A 17,703-nucleotide genomic window follows, 5' to 3' on the forward strand; every position below is an offset into this window, starting at 1 on the left:
GTGTATATCATCACTGTCATTTTATATAACTTTTCTACATTTCATTTTTCGACATGTATAAATTTTTATTATTTTTATTTTTCGATTATTATTTTGTATATTTTCTATCATTATTTTTTATATTGTTTTGATTATTTTGCTTATTGTTTTGATAACCTGTATATTGTTTTAATATGTAAATAAATATTTTTGATTTATATATCAAAGAGTCCTGACTTAACACGGAATTTTCTAACAAGTCGGGACATAAAAAACATATAATGGTGTCGATGTAAAATTGTGTATTTTGTGCATTAAATAAAAAATAAAAATTTATGTTCGAAACATTACCTCTGTGGTCAAGCATTCTAATAAATGTTCGTAAATATTAGTATTTAACCACTTACCGACTTCTTATGTCTACCGGTTTCGAGACGTACCCGTCTCTTTGCGTATTCGTATATTAAAATACACTTTCACCTATACCGACAACGTATGAACATTTTTTGTTTGTCAAGGTTTTTTTACCGTGGCTTATTTACACAAAATTATGGAAAATTGCCGATGAATCCGGTGATAGAAAAAACTCAATATGCCTTAAAAAAATATTTATTTTATTTAAACTTCTTTCAGCAGATTCTCTTACTCATTTTTTTAGTTTTTAATATTTTTGGTCTGACACACGTTTTGTATATCCGAATTATGTTTCCAATAATCATGTGTTCATTGTACTATACGACATTTCTTAGGCATCCAGATGTTTACTAACTGAGATAGATATGTTCTCATCATCACCATGGCAGCATCATCTGCACGGCATGTGATGTTAATGACCTTATCTCCCTTAGTAGATTCACAACTTTTTTTTTATTCTCAAAAGCGTTTTTTTATGTATATTTATTCTGCTTGTGGTAGAAAAGGTTTTTGGCGTATATATTGTTGTGCTATATTTAGTTATAAAGATTGTTTTGTTTCTTTGTTGTTCTCAATATGTGTTATTTTCTATTCGAGTGAATGCGGTCAACAAAATGAACGGAGCACTAAGCACAGTAATTTCTACTAAAAATATGTCAATCGAAGCTAAACTGGCAGTGCACAACGGAGTTTTAGTCCCAACACTTATGTATGGAAGTGAAACATGGAACTGGCAGAGAAAGGATGGAAGCCGAGTGAACGTGGTTGAAATGCGATCTCTTAGACGAATGTGTGGGAAATCAATGTATGACAGGGTTACGAATGATGAAATCAGGCGAGAGTGTAAATCTGAGTCAAGTATAATTGATAAGATTAAGAAAGAGTCTCTGAGATGGTTTAGTCACGTAGAACGAATGGACGACGAAAGAATGATAAAACAAGTATATATGGCGAAAATGAACGGCAACGTGAGACGAGGACGACCAAGGAAGACGTGGCATGATCAGATAAACCAAAATCTTGAGCCTGGTCATGTCAAAAACAGACAGAACCGAAGGGCATGTATGACAAGATGTATGGATGTGGAAGAGGCTAGGATTGTATGTCAGGATAGACGTGTGTGGCGGTCCATTCTCTCTGCCTACCCCTACGGAGATATGGCGTGATGGTAGAAGTAGTAGTTCTAAATGTTTATATTATTTATGTCCCGAATTGAGTTGTTGTAACTCCAGGGAATGTAATTCAACGTATTATACTTGATTTATAAAAATAAAAAAAATAAAAAAAATTTATCCGTCTCGTACTCTAACGTGTGGAGTTCTACACTGGACTTGCGGTGCTCAGGAAATAATGAGAACGTTTTTATTTTCATTATTATCAAAAATATCAGAATTTTGTAAAAATAACTGGTTACATCGAATAATCGATGCCTAAAATATGCGTTACTAGTTAAGACCTTTGACCCTCTACTTAATTTTACTCTATACGCCATACCCCCCATGAAAGAATGCAACCGCAAACATATAAATGGATAAAGTTTAAGTTTAAGGGGCTTAAATGAATAAATTTCGCCATAATTGCTATTTTAAATTCAGCGTTGAGTAGAAGTTACGCGGAGTAAAAAAGTATATGCGTGATAGTAGTTAAGTACATACATCTGTAGCGCATTTATTTATACAGACACCTAATAAACATTTTACTTTATCACATACGAGTTGCAAAGAGTAATACTTTAAAATGTAAGTTTATTTTCATTCCACAAAATCGGTAAACAATTCCTGGTATTACTTTTCTTTGCATTTGTTATCAAGAATTTTGTTACGATTATATTATTTACGATAGTCGAATAAAATTACAATTTTATATAAATTAACGACTTTGGCAAAAAACATTAAGAAAATTGTTATTTAAATCCAAAGTTTAACAATTATTAATAATTACATGTACATAATACAAAATATCTCGATTCACTAAAGCAATAATATTAATTTAAAGTACGTACTTTAGCATTATATTTTTTTTCAATTTATGTCTCCTGTTTTTATGTTTCGATATGAATACTCTTAATCCTTTAGACAATTGATTCAACTATTTAATCGCTTTTATCTTATTTTTTTATTTAATTGGGTTACAAAAATTATTTTTCTTAATTTTCTCTTTAAAGTCCTATAACATATTTATTTCTTTAATTCTACCATCTATCAATTTTGTGAAATTTTAGAATTTAAACCTTTATTTATGTACAATAATAATTTGAGTTTGTTCAAATGTTTGTAGACAAAAGACTGGATTTCACCCCCTCGGGAGTCATTAAGATTAACAAATTACAACAGGGATGGAGAATACCTTAAATAAGGGAATATGGAAGTCTAGGCATTAACAGGGCTTATGAGCTGTAAATGCCAAGACCTAGTTGCTTTCATCACAATATTTGAGTTTGTCCAAATGTTTGTAGACAAAATACTGAATTTCCCTAAGTAAAACTAGCCAATGACAGGTCACAAGCCCTGTAAATGCCTAGACTTCCATATTCCCTTATTTAACGCATTCTCCACCCCGTTGAATTATTCCTCTTAACAGGTAACAACCGAAAATATTTTTCGTTTTTCATACTTCTTAGACCAGTTAAATCAAAAATATTATTAATTTCTCCGAATCTTTGTAGACAAAAACAATTCCACCCCTCGGAGAGTTATAAAGATTAAAATAGTACAATAGAGATGGGAAACATTAATGAGAAGGGCATATGAAAGTTTAGGCATAAATAATGTTAGTTTATAGAGAATGCGCATCTTGAACATATACCTTTTAATATTTCACCGTTTTTGCTTGTATATGTAATTTTTAATACTATTTAAATGTTGTTTGTGTTTTTTTCTTTTTATATACTTTTTTTGGCTTGTATACATAATTTCAATTTTTTCAACGTTTTTGATAAAAAAAATTAACCTGTACTGGGTGTGCGCATATTTTGTTAATTAAAAAAAATGATTTTATTTTGTACTAGTTCAGTATGTATATATACATCCATGTAATTTTTAAACTTTTTCATTTTCTTTCCCAGATTGCATAATGTAAACATTATTTTGAATTTATTTCCATGCCTAGTATTCTGTTTATTCTGTTATTTTCAAGTATTTTTCATACCCTTTTTAATTTGTAGTATATCATAATTTTAATTTTTCTGCTTTTGTTAAATAATATTATAGTTTAAAATTTAAAAACGTCTCTAAAAAAATTATTATCTGTATGTCCCTAAATGAGTTTTTTTTTAAAAAAACTCCTTGGGAATATTGTATATAATTATGTATAATATGTTTTCAATATAATAAAAAATAAAAAATAAATAATAAAAAAAAAGAGGACACGTCGTTGGCTAGTTTAAGTGACCATTTTATGGCGTAACGTTCGTCCATTTTAAACATTTGTTACAGATAACTTCAAAAAGTTTTATCAGAGATAGCATGACCTAAGAATAAAAAATTGATGACGGTACTTCAGCGTAGAAAGTTAAGAAGTATTTTCAGTAAAACTGAACTATGGAACCATCTAGAAACAGTGGAGTTGTAAACTTTTAACTTAGTTTGCAAAAACCCAATAACAACAGTCCGAAGTAAAATATTAGATTATCCCGTTAGGTTTAGACGAGTAATTTAACTTCGCCGAAAGTGTAGAAAGGATCCAGAGAGATTAATTGTTGAAATTTTTGGGTAATTAATCCTCTTCTTGCTAAACGCTCCCGACACCGACATTTTTTGTTTCGTGCAATATAGCTTGGTTTTACCCTTATACTATTGCACAACCAACGAAAGTATCAAATAACATTAAAATAATATAAAATACATACAAAATATTATGATTTAATAAAAAAAACTTTTTGAAACACTGTAAAATGAAACATTTGTCAGTGTTATAAGTTTATGTTCCTTCAAATATGTTCATTTTATTATGATATCAAAATTTTGAATTGGTCAACTTTATTATAAAAATCCCTCTTCTCCACTCCTCCACTCTATTTTCTCATTCCTTAACCTTCTTACGAGCTCTTTTTTTCTCTCTTATATCATATATTATTTTTTTCTTTACTGTGTAACATGTTCGCTCATTATATTTGTGAAAAAAATTAACTGGATGTATGTACTATTTTTATATTTTGTATTCTTATACAACAACTGTTGTTTTTCCTTGATAAATAAAAATAAAATAAAATAAAACGTACAAAATATTTGGGAATCCAAAAAAATTAAGTTTTTTTAGGAATGTCCGCGGTTCGGCCGACACCAGACGACCATAGGCGCCGCGATTCTAATAGTAGACACACTTTTACACGTTGTTTTAATCTGTTATCGTGTACGCGAGCAGCCTATTGTTTGTGTGAAATTATTTTCGTTTTGTTTTTAAGAACAAAAAAAAGGCGTGACATTATTTTATATTAAATTATTTTTGAAATTAAAAGAATATTAAAATATTTGTAGTTTATGCTATGATTCTGCAAGAAAAAAAGCAACAATCAAAGCAAATGAAATTGGATGTTTTTTTTTAAGTGTGAGAATTCAATTTAGTGCCAATGAACTGGCGAGTGAGTATTTTATGAAAAATTTATTATTTATATTAAGAGATTATTATTTATTTTGTAAACCAATTTAAGATGTGTTTATTAAATATATTTACAATTTATTTTGAATATATATAGGATATGTATTAAATAAACATTTATTCCTAGAATTTTGACTCAGATCGTAACCTTTTATCTTCCATTATGTATGTGTTCATTTGACGCCGATTTATGCCGGTGTCTCTCGGAACGGAACCCCGGCGAAAAACGACGTTTACCTGTTTTTCATATCAACCATGCCAGGAATCGAACCCCAGATTCCTAGCATGCACCTCTATTTGTTGTAGAACGCGTCTGCAATATATTTCAATGCCAAAATATGATATCTGATTTGTAAGTACAATAAAAACAGTATTGAACTTTGTGTTTTAAGCAACTCTTTTTTTATAATTACAATATCTTCCAGCTGAAAAACAAACAACAACTAACACGTAAAAAAAATCGTTTAAAGTTCAACGAAGCTTGCTTTCAAAATTAAAAGAAGGTTTATTTAAAAATAATTGTTCTTCAGCCGTCATTAACAACAATGCGAACATTTTTTAACATTCCAGAAAGTGTAGATATTTTCCGAAAGACTCGGTGTGTATTACATAAATTCATTCTGTACTACCCCGCTGTTATGTTTTCCTGGTAGAGCCACAGCTGATATTGGGTCGGCTGTCAGTTTTCTCCTTCTACTTTCAATCATTCCCTTCCCATCTCTCTTAACACCCTTCCACTGTTCACACTCACCTTAAATGCTTTCGCGTTTTCACTGACGTTTTTTACTGACAAAAGATTAATCGATAGAATCCATATGCCTCAAGCTGGTGCGTTCGCGAGGCTCAGGAATTTATGTGAGAAACTCACATTTTGACTTGATAGTATTTTACTTAAGAGCGAATCCACGTAAATCGGTTTTATCGACAGTAGTTCTATTAACGATAATCGACTGATGTTAGAAGGTTCGGTAAATGATTTTATGGATAGAAGTTCGCCAATTAAATCACAAAAGCTTATACGTTTAATTTATTGCTACAAACGCATTACGAACTTAGGTTTTTTATTTGAATTTATTGCAACAGAGAGGGAAAACATTTTGGAGAAGGGAATATGAAAGTCTAGGCATTTACAGGGCTTATGACCTGTCATCGGCTGGTTTAAGTGGCCACTTAACACACTGTGTAACATTCACTATTCTGCCTATGTTTGAACATTAACGTTTCCACAACTCTTCCATCTGTTTTTTTTTTTTTTTTTTTTTTATACTTTTTTTTTTGTACCACAACAGGCCAGGAGACCTAATTACAGTGGTGAATTACATCACAGAGCACCCAGGCTTGAGAATAATCACATTTTAGTTTTTGTGTTCTCACCGGGAATCGAACCCAGAACCTTCCGTGCGTGAGTCAAGCGTCTTGACCACTACACCACGGAGGCCGCCTGTTGACTTTTGTGAAGTAAAAGAGCTGAAACCTTTATTATGCGGGTGAGATTCATCCGGCTGATACGCAGTGTGTAAAGTGGCCACTTAAGCCACCTAATTCACATTGATTCCCATATTCAAATAGTGAGTTTTCACAACTCGTCGTAAATATAAATAAATTGTAAATATTTCATTTTATTCAAAAAAAAATTAACCTGGGTTCATTGACTTTTTTTCCGAATTTTCAAATCATTCACACTGCAAGAACACAAGTTAGTTGATTAACAAACAAATAATCACGGCGTTTCCCCGTAAGGGTAGGCAGAGAGGATAGAACGCCACCATTCTCTATCTTTGCGTACAGATCTCGCTTCCTCTACATGCATACATCTTCTAATGCACGCGCGTGGATTATTCCGACTTTTGACATGTCCATCTTCAAGTATCTGTTGGATTCGGTCATGCCATGTCTTTCTCGGTCTTCCTCTATTTCTGCATCCATCAACATTCGCATTGTAAATATTCTTAGCCGTTCTTTCGCTGTCCATTCGTTCTACATGTCCAAACCAGTGCAGAGCTCCTTTCTTGATTTTGTCGATAATGCTTGTCTCAGCCTTACAATTATGTTAGTTAATTATATCAACATTTGTGCATCTATCGTACATAGTTTTACCACACGTTCGCCTGAGAGATGCATTTCGACAGCATTCAGCCTACTTTCATTCCTGTTTTTCCAAGTCCATACTTCGCTCCCATACGTCAGGGACGAGACCAGGACTCCGTTGTGAACTGCCAATTTTGCCTCTTGTGACAAGTTGATTAAAAAACATATTTATGTTGGTAGAAGAAATTAAATTTTTAATTCCGCTATTACGTCTCCTCCGTTAGTCTGTATAATATAAAACAAATTAGGAATATCCGACACTTCCGTAAAATGTGGATCTTCCGGTTGAACAAGAGATTGTCAAAACACAGTCTTCGTAGAACAATATCTCTGCCGCTTAATTAACCGTAGAGGAATTCAGCAAAATGGATCTTAGGAAAATAAAGTTCTTGATATTTTATGCATGAAAGCTGAAATTTTAATCAAGTTTTAGTATTTGGCAATATCATTAAATTTTGCACAAAGGAATTTCAGCAGATAACGTATTTTCGCTCGAAATGGTTTACGATACTTCTAGAGAAAATTAAGTTAAAAAAGATTGATCCGAAGTTTCACCAAACGGGGTTGAAGAATTTGATTTTCAATTCCACGCTTGATGCAGTCATCAAACTGATAAAACAATTAGTGATTAATTTAAAATTGACAGTTCTTTAAAATTTTAGAAATACCTTATTTCTTGTAAAAACATAGCATGAATATTCTTTATGTATGTACTGTCTTTATCGAGTCAAAATAGTCATCCAAACTCTGGTTCCGTCAAATTAAATTCAAAAGAATAAATATCTGCACTTGGCAAAATAATTATCAAATATTCGGATGTCTCTAAAAAAATTTAAACGGGAATTAAAACATCCCTACAAGTCAAGTAAGAAAAAATATTAAAATTCAATAGTTTTTTAAAAATAATAATCAATTATTGCTGTAGTATTCAAAATAAATAAATGAAAAACATAAAAATTGGTCTAGAACGAAAGGTAAGAAATTTCTTTGAAGAAGAAAGCCGTTTTTAACCCACGTTTTGGTTATTTTTCTAACAGACTGCATTTCAAATTTATTTTTCATTTTTCTACTAGACCATTGCATTTTTAGTTGTTGAACAAATATTTTTTTCAATGGATAGTTACATTTCCAGTTAAAAAATAGTGTTTTTTTTCAAATATTTGTTTGATTATTTGGAAAAGTATGATAGTTGTATAAGATTTCTTAGTCCAATATGATACTTTTACTAGGTGAATCTTAAGTTCTTTGGCGCTGGGTAACAATTTAGTAGCGAATTTCCGGTCACGCTTTTTCGTTTTCATAAAGCTCAATAAAGCCATTTTCGCCATCATAAGCGTAATCAAGTGGTCATTTATTATAGGAAAGAAAATTGGAAAGCTAGCGTTATAGCCTTGTTTTCTACCCACTAAATTTAAGCGTGAAAATTGACGAGATATCTGATCGAGTTTTATTTTTTCTTACACAAAATAATTTTCCGAATAAAAATATTGGAACAGAAATTTAACATGGCCAGTAGATCTTTTCACTAGATAAAACCGAATATCGTATGCCAGTTGACGTAAGTAAATATTTGCTGATGGTAAATTATTGTAGGAAAACCTCAACGCCATTGATTTTATTTATTTTAGTAAAGTACTACTCTTCCCTTTTTTAATTTTAATTTTTTATTTTTTTAATTTATTTGGAAGTTCAACAAGAATACATAAAATACATACATTTTTTAAGTGAGCATAACTAACGTTCTTTACATATATTCTCAATTATAGAACTCCAACATCTTTCATAAATTATATAAAATAAGAGTGTAAAATCAATTAAAGTTATGATAAAGATTAAGTTTAGTGAAAGGTAAAAATAAAGAAAGATTTTTTTTTTTTTTAAGAAAAGAAAAGAGAAATTGAAAACATATAAGATATAATAAAATAGACTAAAATTAATTTACATACACAAAAATAAGGATTAGGCATTTGATCTAAGATACATAGTTAGGTTTTTTTATAACCATTTGCTCTATCATGATAAATGTCAATGTTAACTTTTTTTCCATTTTGTTATAGAGTCTTAACATACTTGCAAGAGGGTTAAAATGTGCCATATTGTTTGTAAAAAATGGAAGGTAAAATGTATTAGGTGATCTAAGGCGCCTACGGGGAACGTACAATGACACACTTTGAACACAAAACACTGAATCAACATTATTGTGAATTATATTATTACAAGTACATCATATCTATAATTTGTCTCCTAGTTTCTAACTTTTCAATTTTAAAATACTCCAAGCGCTCTTCATAACATTGAAGTATTCTGCCCATGTTACACTTAAACGACAAAGAACGAAGAAATTTTTTCTGTACAGTTTCAATTATATTTTTATAAATCACATAATGAGGTGACCAAACAATACTTCCAAATTCCAACTTGCTACGTACAAGAGAGTTATACAAACAAATTATTGATGCTGCATTTCTAAATGGCTTGGATATTCTGTGTATGAAGCCCAGCATTTGTAAAGATTTCTCTTAATTAATACTTAATATGTATGTTACTATGCATGAATCCTTTTCTCTTCGTATTTAGTCGAATAAAACTACTTTAGGCACCTCTTTTATTAATTATTATTACTTATTTGTGATATAAAGTTTATATTTGAAGCAGTAACTTTGTGGTTATTCATTATAATAAAATAACTTTTTTTAAACACTATTTTTTTATTTTTTTTCCACGGACCGGTTTCAAAGCAAACAAGTTTCTTCATGCCCTTCAATTACTTCACGTTGAAAATAAAATATTATAATTAGACAACTTAGAAATCTTAGAAATCTTAGAAATTTGAAAAGCGAAAATAATAATCAATAACCAAATAAACAATATTTCTATTAGTCCTCTCCTGTCTAGCTTCGAAAATACTGATATCAAATTAACACCCGTGTGAGGAAAAAACGACTTGATTTATTGGGTCGACGTGTAGTATTTGGTAAACAAAATAAATAATAATCTCTTGATAGTAAAATAATAAAACTATTTCATTTTTAACCACTAATTTTTTTTCCACCAACCGGTTTCAAAGCAAACAAGTTTATTCGTCAAGGTTTACGTAACTAATTAATTGATTCCTATTTTATTTTTATCATGTTTACTAAATACTACACGTCGACCCAATAAATCAAGTCTTTTTTTCCTTACAAGGGTGGTAATTTGATATTAATATTTTCGAAGCTAGACAGGAGAGGACTGAAAGAAGTATCTAGTGGACACGATAAAAATAAAAAAGGAATCAATTCATTAGTTACGTAAACCTTGACGAAGAAGCTTGTTTGCTTTGAAACCGGTCGGTGGAAAAAAAAAATACAATAAAAAATTAGTGGTTAAAAACAAAGTTCTTTTGTGTAATTTATTTTACTTATTTATGATTTAAGTTTTCTAGACAGCCAAAAATCAAAACAAACGCATTGCAATAAAAAAGAGAAAACAAGAATAATTTATTTATTTAAAATTTTCAAATATTGAATATGACACGGTATTTAAGTAAATACATACCTATACACTATATTTTGAATTTTTAAAGCATTGACTTTGTGGTCAAAGATTAAAAAAATGTAAGTAAATATTTGTATATGAAAGTAACTCTTGCTCCCACAAAATTAAACTATTTTTAATTATAATTAGTGTAAGCTTCGAACATGTGTCATATCAGCACGTTGGTTTTATCGTTTTATGAGACTACTATGTAAAGAGTTATAGTGAAATTAGCATGTTTATGTAATTAGTGTCCCAACGAAGAGACGGGTACGTTTAAAATCCAGTAGACATAGAAAAGTCTGTAAGTGGTTTAATACTATTTATTTATATTTGGATAATTTATATAGCGCCGTTTTTGTGAAAATCACCTCAAGGGCGCTGTACAATAAATAAATATCCCACTACGTCTTGCAGCTACAGAGCACATGGACGGTTGGGATTCTTGTTCCTCGTCTTCAATTATGATATACAGGAGCTAGATTACAGCACGTCTTGCAGCTACAGAGCGCACAGACAGAGTATATTTTTTATTTGACATTAAAGTTTAGAGATTTAGTGATATTTATAAAAATGAAATAAAAAACCAATTTATAAAAATTTAAGTTAGATTACAACAAGTCTTGCAGCTACTGAGCGCATGGACGGTTGGAATTCTTGACCTCGTTTACTAAATAAGGGTATTTGATATTTGATAACATTTACCTATTGAAGCTAGATTACCAATCGTCTTGCAGCTATAAAGTGCATGGACGAGTGAAATTCTGGCCACTTAAAATTATCAATAAATTTACAAAAACAAACATTGAGCATAATAGTAAATTTGTAAAGTGTTCGTGTTAAAAAGTAAACAATAAACACTAAACAGATAAAACAGATAAAGCACTTTAACACTATGGATAACATAACAGATAAAAATATCCGAAGGGTAGCTTTCGTAAATTTAAAACTAATATTAAACATTTCTTGAATTGAAAAATAATTTGAAAAACGTTACGCAATAACTTATCAAAAATAGGCAACGCTTGGGGAGGGAACATGTTTTATAATTTTTGTTTTATTTTAAAAGAACATCCAAATAAAAAAACTGGATATGAATTACATTTAAATATATTTAAAATCAAATTTTATGAAAGTTATAACAAAAGTACAAATTTAAGGAGACTTATATTGTTTAACTACGAGTATGTCGTTCATACCAGTTTCGGCAAATAAAACTAGTTTCAGCCGCAGTTCGGCTGATATGGAATTTTAGCCGAAACCGGCGGCGGCGCGGCGATCGCGTTACATCCTCCATTACAACTTATTTTACATACAATTTTCGTTTGACCCTAATTTAAGTATTATTTATATGAAAACAAAAAGTTTTGAATGATGAAAATGAAAGTTAATCAGCAAGTAAGATTTTTAAAATGTACGGGCTTTTTAGGAGTAAAGTTTGGTATGCGCAGTAGCGGTTTGAACAAAACTTGTGCAAGGATCCACGGAAAGCATATTAAAAAATGCTCCGGATTTATTTCCGAGTTTCATAACAAATTGCAGCTTTGTGGTCGTCTGGCGGTTTTGTTTGATCCTTCATCCCTCAAAATTTATGTGGGGTCCACCCTGCATCCCTCTCAGAATAAAACCCACTCGCTGACCAACGGGGGTTCTTAATGGAAACCATTTCTCAAATTAGTTTAGGAGAGCATAGCGCTGGAGATCGGGATCAAACGAAGTAATCTTTTGTAAGAGGAGACGCTATGGGTTTTTTCGAAGATATATTCAATAAAACTCAATTGGGTGTGAATATTGCAGAGGTTCGAGCATCTCGGATTTTTATATAAAACTTTAATCAGAAATCGGAAAATGTTTATTGCTTTTAAAGCAGAAAACTTCAGGGTATTTCAGAACCCTAAATACTTAAAGGGATTATTTAAAAAAATATTGTTGACGTCGGCACAACGCACAGTAAACTAATTATTTGAGCGAATAATTCAATTCAGTAGAAATATTTTTATTATGTCTTCTTTTAGATGCTAAAGTTTTTTTTTTATTCTGATCAAAATACAGTAAAACAACTTAATACAATTTTTTACATTAATTATATATAAATATTTACGTTCCTTATTACGTAATAGAAATAAACAATTTTTGTGTACGTAATGGGGAGTGACGTCTTAAAATAGTTAATTTTATTTGAATTATAAATATTTTTAGGATAACATATACAAATTACAAAAAAAAACGATGTTTTTAATCAGTGTTACATAAAGAAGAATTATAAATGTAACTTTACTCTTCTTTCTTAAATATATTGTATTCCTGGCTGTACTTTTTACTATATTTGTTCATTTTATTAAAGAAAAATATTCCTCTACAAGTATAATGATGTTGAGCTGTAGTTGTTTTTAATTTGGGGATTAAGATATTACCACTTGTTCTAAGTCGCGTACGTACGTTTTGTGACCTAGAAATACTACGTATCATTTTTTTATTTATGTATTTGAAGCAAACAATTCTTTAAATATGGCTATTTTGTATCGAAAAATCTATTTTTTTAAAATAATTGAACAGCGGAAAAAGTTGACGGTATATTTAAAATAGCTTTTATAATAATTTTTGTATGTTTTCAACCTGTAAAATATATGTTTTAAAAGCACCACCCATCCGATTATTCCGTACTGTAATATGGATTGGGCTAATGCAAAGTAAATTGATTTAGTTTTTCGATGGTTAATGCATTCTTTAATCTAATAAATACAAATCCAACTTTTCTTTTTCTATTTACAATATTATTTATTTGCTTCTTCCATTTTATATTTTTATCAATTATAATGCCAAAATATTTTATGCTATTTTTTTCAGTGATTTGAAGGCAATTATCTTTATGAAACTGATATCCTTCATTGCATTTTGTTGTGTGGATACAAATATTCATAGAAGGTATAACTTGTTCTTTCAATGTAAAAGTGATGTTATATGTTTTTTCAGTATTCAGAGACAAACTATTGTCATCAAACCATTATTTTATAGTTTAAGAGTCTGCGAAGCTACCACGGAACCACAAGCAATCCCAAAACTGTTTACTGAAGTAACACATTTATTAAAAGTCATGGCTTCTGTTTTCAGACAATATTTCATATTTCCTGGACTGGCTTCTAAAGCACCTGGTTCTAATCATCTTGCGAATCCCATACAAAATCTCACTCTAATTCTATAAAAATAAAAATATTTTGGTTTCTACGAACTAACGCCTTTGAAGCTTGAGCTAAAACAAAGTGAACTGTTACAACGACGTACATTTCAAACCCTTATATTTGTATTCTTGAACCTCTATCGTATCGAAAAGGGTGTCTTGTCTATTAGGACTAAGGATCATATGAAGTCCTATAAAAGGAAATGAGCGGTCGAACAATCTAAAAACATGACCATTGGTTCAGGATCATTTTATTATTCAAATGAATTTGGTTTGGTACTTAAGAGAATCCTTTGGGTAATTAAAAGGCGCCTCGCAGGCTTAGTCGGGACATTCAAACAAAATCCTTTCTTGAAAGGTATAAATAATTGTCACTTTTATTACTATCAACACAATATTTATTGGATATAAAATATACCTTTTATAGACCGTAAAATGTTTTGTTGGAAAATAAATAGTTCCTGCTCAAAATGTAGTAATGAATTAAAATTATTATGAGACAGTGCCGTAATGATTAAAATGTTTAAAAATAGTATGAAGATGAAATATTATGTTTTGCTAAAAATCAATCTGGAATACCTACAAATATAAACATTACTGTGTATTTGATAAATGTAACCAAATAAAAAAAAAAAAGCAATCATGAAGTTTCGCCTATATTAATTACATTGTGTATATTTTTTGTATGCATGTATGCATATGTATATGCATGAGTATATGAACGTGTATATATATATATATATATATACATATGGATATTTGTGGTTAATGTAGAAATAAACATAAAAATAATTTTAAATTTATAACTTGTATGCAGATAAGTTATTATGAATATCAAATTATTGGAATTCTGTAAAGAGTTATCAAAAAATATATTTACAAAGAATTACACCACAACAGACCAGGGGGTCCAATTACAGAGGTAAATTACAGCACAGAACACCCAGGATTGATACAAATCTAATAGAAGTTCTGTGTTCTCACCGGGAATCAAACCCGGAACTTTCGGTGCGAGAATTAAGTATCCTAGACATTTTACTACGTAGGCCACGATACAAATTATTGTCTATATCTCTATGTAGATAAACTCTTTGATCCCTAAGATAATAATGATCATGATTCCCTTTCTGCGCCTAATGGTGCATAGAGCTCTGCATTGGTACACCAACTGCAGCGTATTTTATTAATGATACGTCACACGTTTCTTCAAAGCCCCCTAGGTAGGTACGCCATAGTATAAATTATTTGTCCCAGTAACCGATGTTTGGATAACCTTCTCTAATGACGGTGTGCCAATACAGTACCCAATGCATGATGAAGGAATATCAAATCACTACTATCGGGGCTGGCGATTTAATGAACCCAGGCTCGAGTCATATCGCAGCAATTACGTCTTTCCCATGAAATTTTGTAATTATGATATACCGTTTGACGACACAAATTTGTCCTGGTGCAAAATAACTTATATATCTTATATAAGAATGCATTTGCCATAACGAATCACCGTCGGCACAAAATTTGACGTTTTTAAGTATTTTCGACGATTTTGAAGTTATTAGTTTAAAAAAATGACTCCCAGGTATCGTTTTTGCGCACAGCTCTCTTGTTTGGATGTGTAAAATAACAACTCCTTTACACACTTTAGAATTACAATTATGTCGGCCTCGTGGTGTAATGGTCAGCGCGTTAGCCTGCCATGCAAGAGGTCTCGGATTCAATTCCCGACATGGTTGATTTGAAATATTTATTTTTAAAAAAAAGGGTGTTTTCACACAAGAATACTTCCCTGGACTAGCACCTGAAGAGTAAGACCTATCATCTTACCTTTATGTAACAAAAATACGCTGCGATTGGTGTACCAATGCAGTACCCTATGAACCATTAGGTGCGGAAAGGGAATGATGATGAATATTATAATTATGATGACTCTTTTCCATGTACCGACAGTTCGCACCAACTATGCACAGAACTGTCCTTTGATTCGCTTGATGCGTAATTATAATGTATTTTTCAATAACATAGACATATTTAACTGCAGTAAACTCACTTTTAAAACCGAAATAAAAAAAAAACTATTATATGAAAAAAACTATGTTTCTTTAAAAAAAAATATTTATTTTTACACTATAAATTTAAGTTGTTTCTATTCACTCATATCAAACACACATTCACCCTGTCCATAAACCTACCCTCACACCCATATACGATCACACACATATTCACATACCTATCGTAACCACTCTCTTTTTTACACACGCATCCTTACAAAAAAAAACTCGCACACATGCACTTATATGAATTAATATCTAACTGAACTGAATTTTTATAAAAGTATTTATGTGGAAAACTGATTTGGCTTTATTTTATGTTTTTTTTTTAATGTTGTGTATATATTTTTATATTGCAGTTGTTTTTCTGAATAAACAAAATAAAAAAAATATATAAATAAATAAAAAGATAAGTTGTTTTTTTACAATATTGCTTTTTAATTATAATGTTAGTTTTTCATTTATTTTTGTCAATGAAAATATTACAAAACGTATGGATAAAATAAATTAAAAAAATATTAATACGAGGCATATCCAGAAAGCAAGGGTACGCAATTTTTATATTTAAATAAAATATACATATTAACAAAAAAAAAACAGCACATTGTTCGGTTCATAGCACCTTCGCCAACAGCAGTTTTGATCTGTGCAAAAATTTAAGTCGGAGTTTTATGACAGCGCGCACCTCGTACTTGGCGGGATTTTTTATTGACATCTTTCACAGAAACAAACACTACGAGTTTTGGTGTTTTGGTACTAACGAGAGCCGCCGGTGCTCATTGTGTTCAGGAACCCCCCACTACCAATCAGTGTTGCCAACTTTTGAAAAATTCTCACAGCACGAGAGCCAAACAATACTGTTACTTTCTGGATATGCATAAGGTACATTTTTGGTCTTAGGAAATATGACCACATTTCTGATTATCGTAGGCAACTGAAATGGCTCAAAATTAGACAGCGGAGAGACTATCACTCCCTCTCACTTCTGTTCAATGTACTTCATAGTCCTAACGCTCCTATTTACCTGCGTGAACAATTTCAACGCTAATCAGTTCATGGTTTACCTCTTCGTTCTAATTCTCAAGGCACTATCTTAATACCCATCCACAATTCCTCTTTCTTCTCTAACTCATATAGTGTCCATGCGGCTCGACTGTGGAATCATCTCCCATCCACCATCAAAGATGTTACTACATTATCTCTGTTTAAATCACGTCTGAAGAAACATCTTCTTTCTCTTCCTTAATCTCTCCTCCTTTCCTTTTTCCTCTTTCCTCTTTTTTCCTTTTTCCCATTGAGTAATGTTTAACAAAATATTACAACAGAGATGAAAAACATTTAAGAGAAGGTATGTTAATATAAACAGCTCCCCAGGAAGTTGAATCCAGTTCTTGTCTACAAAAATTTGGACAAACTCAAAATATTGTTGATAAATCACCTGGTTCATGAAGAAGTATAGAATTTAAAAAAAAATAACATTTTCAGGCCTAGTATGTAGGTGAAATAATTCAATTAGATGAATCTCACCCGTATAAATAAAGGTTTCAGCTCTTTAACTTTACAAACTTCAACAGATGAAAGAATTTAAGGAATATAGATGTTACATTACATTACATTTTTTATGCACCACAACAGGCCAGGAGGCCTAATTACAGTGGTGAATTACATCACAGAGCACCCAGGCTTGAGAAAAATCACATTTTAATTTTTGTGTTCTCCCCGGGAATCGAACCCGGAACCTTCCGTGCGTGAGTCAAGCGTCTTGACCACTACACCACGGAGGCCGCCTGATGTTTAAATTTGGGCAGAATGGTGAATGTTATACAGTGTGTAAAGTGGCCACTTAAACCAGCCATTGACAGGTCATAAGCCCTGTAGATGCCT

Source organism: Micrasema longulum, unplaced genomic scaffold, assembly GCF_059751315.1.
Source record: "Micrasema longulum isolate JH-2025_06_02 unplaced genomic scaffold, ASM5975131v1 h1tg000073l, whole genome shotgun sequence".
Classification (NCBI taxonomy): Eukaryota; Metazoa; Arthropoda; class Insecta; order Trichoptera; family Brachycentridae; genus Micrasema; species Micrasema longulum.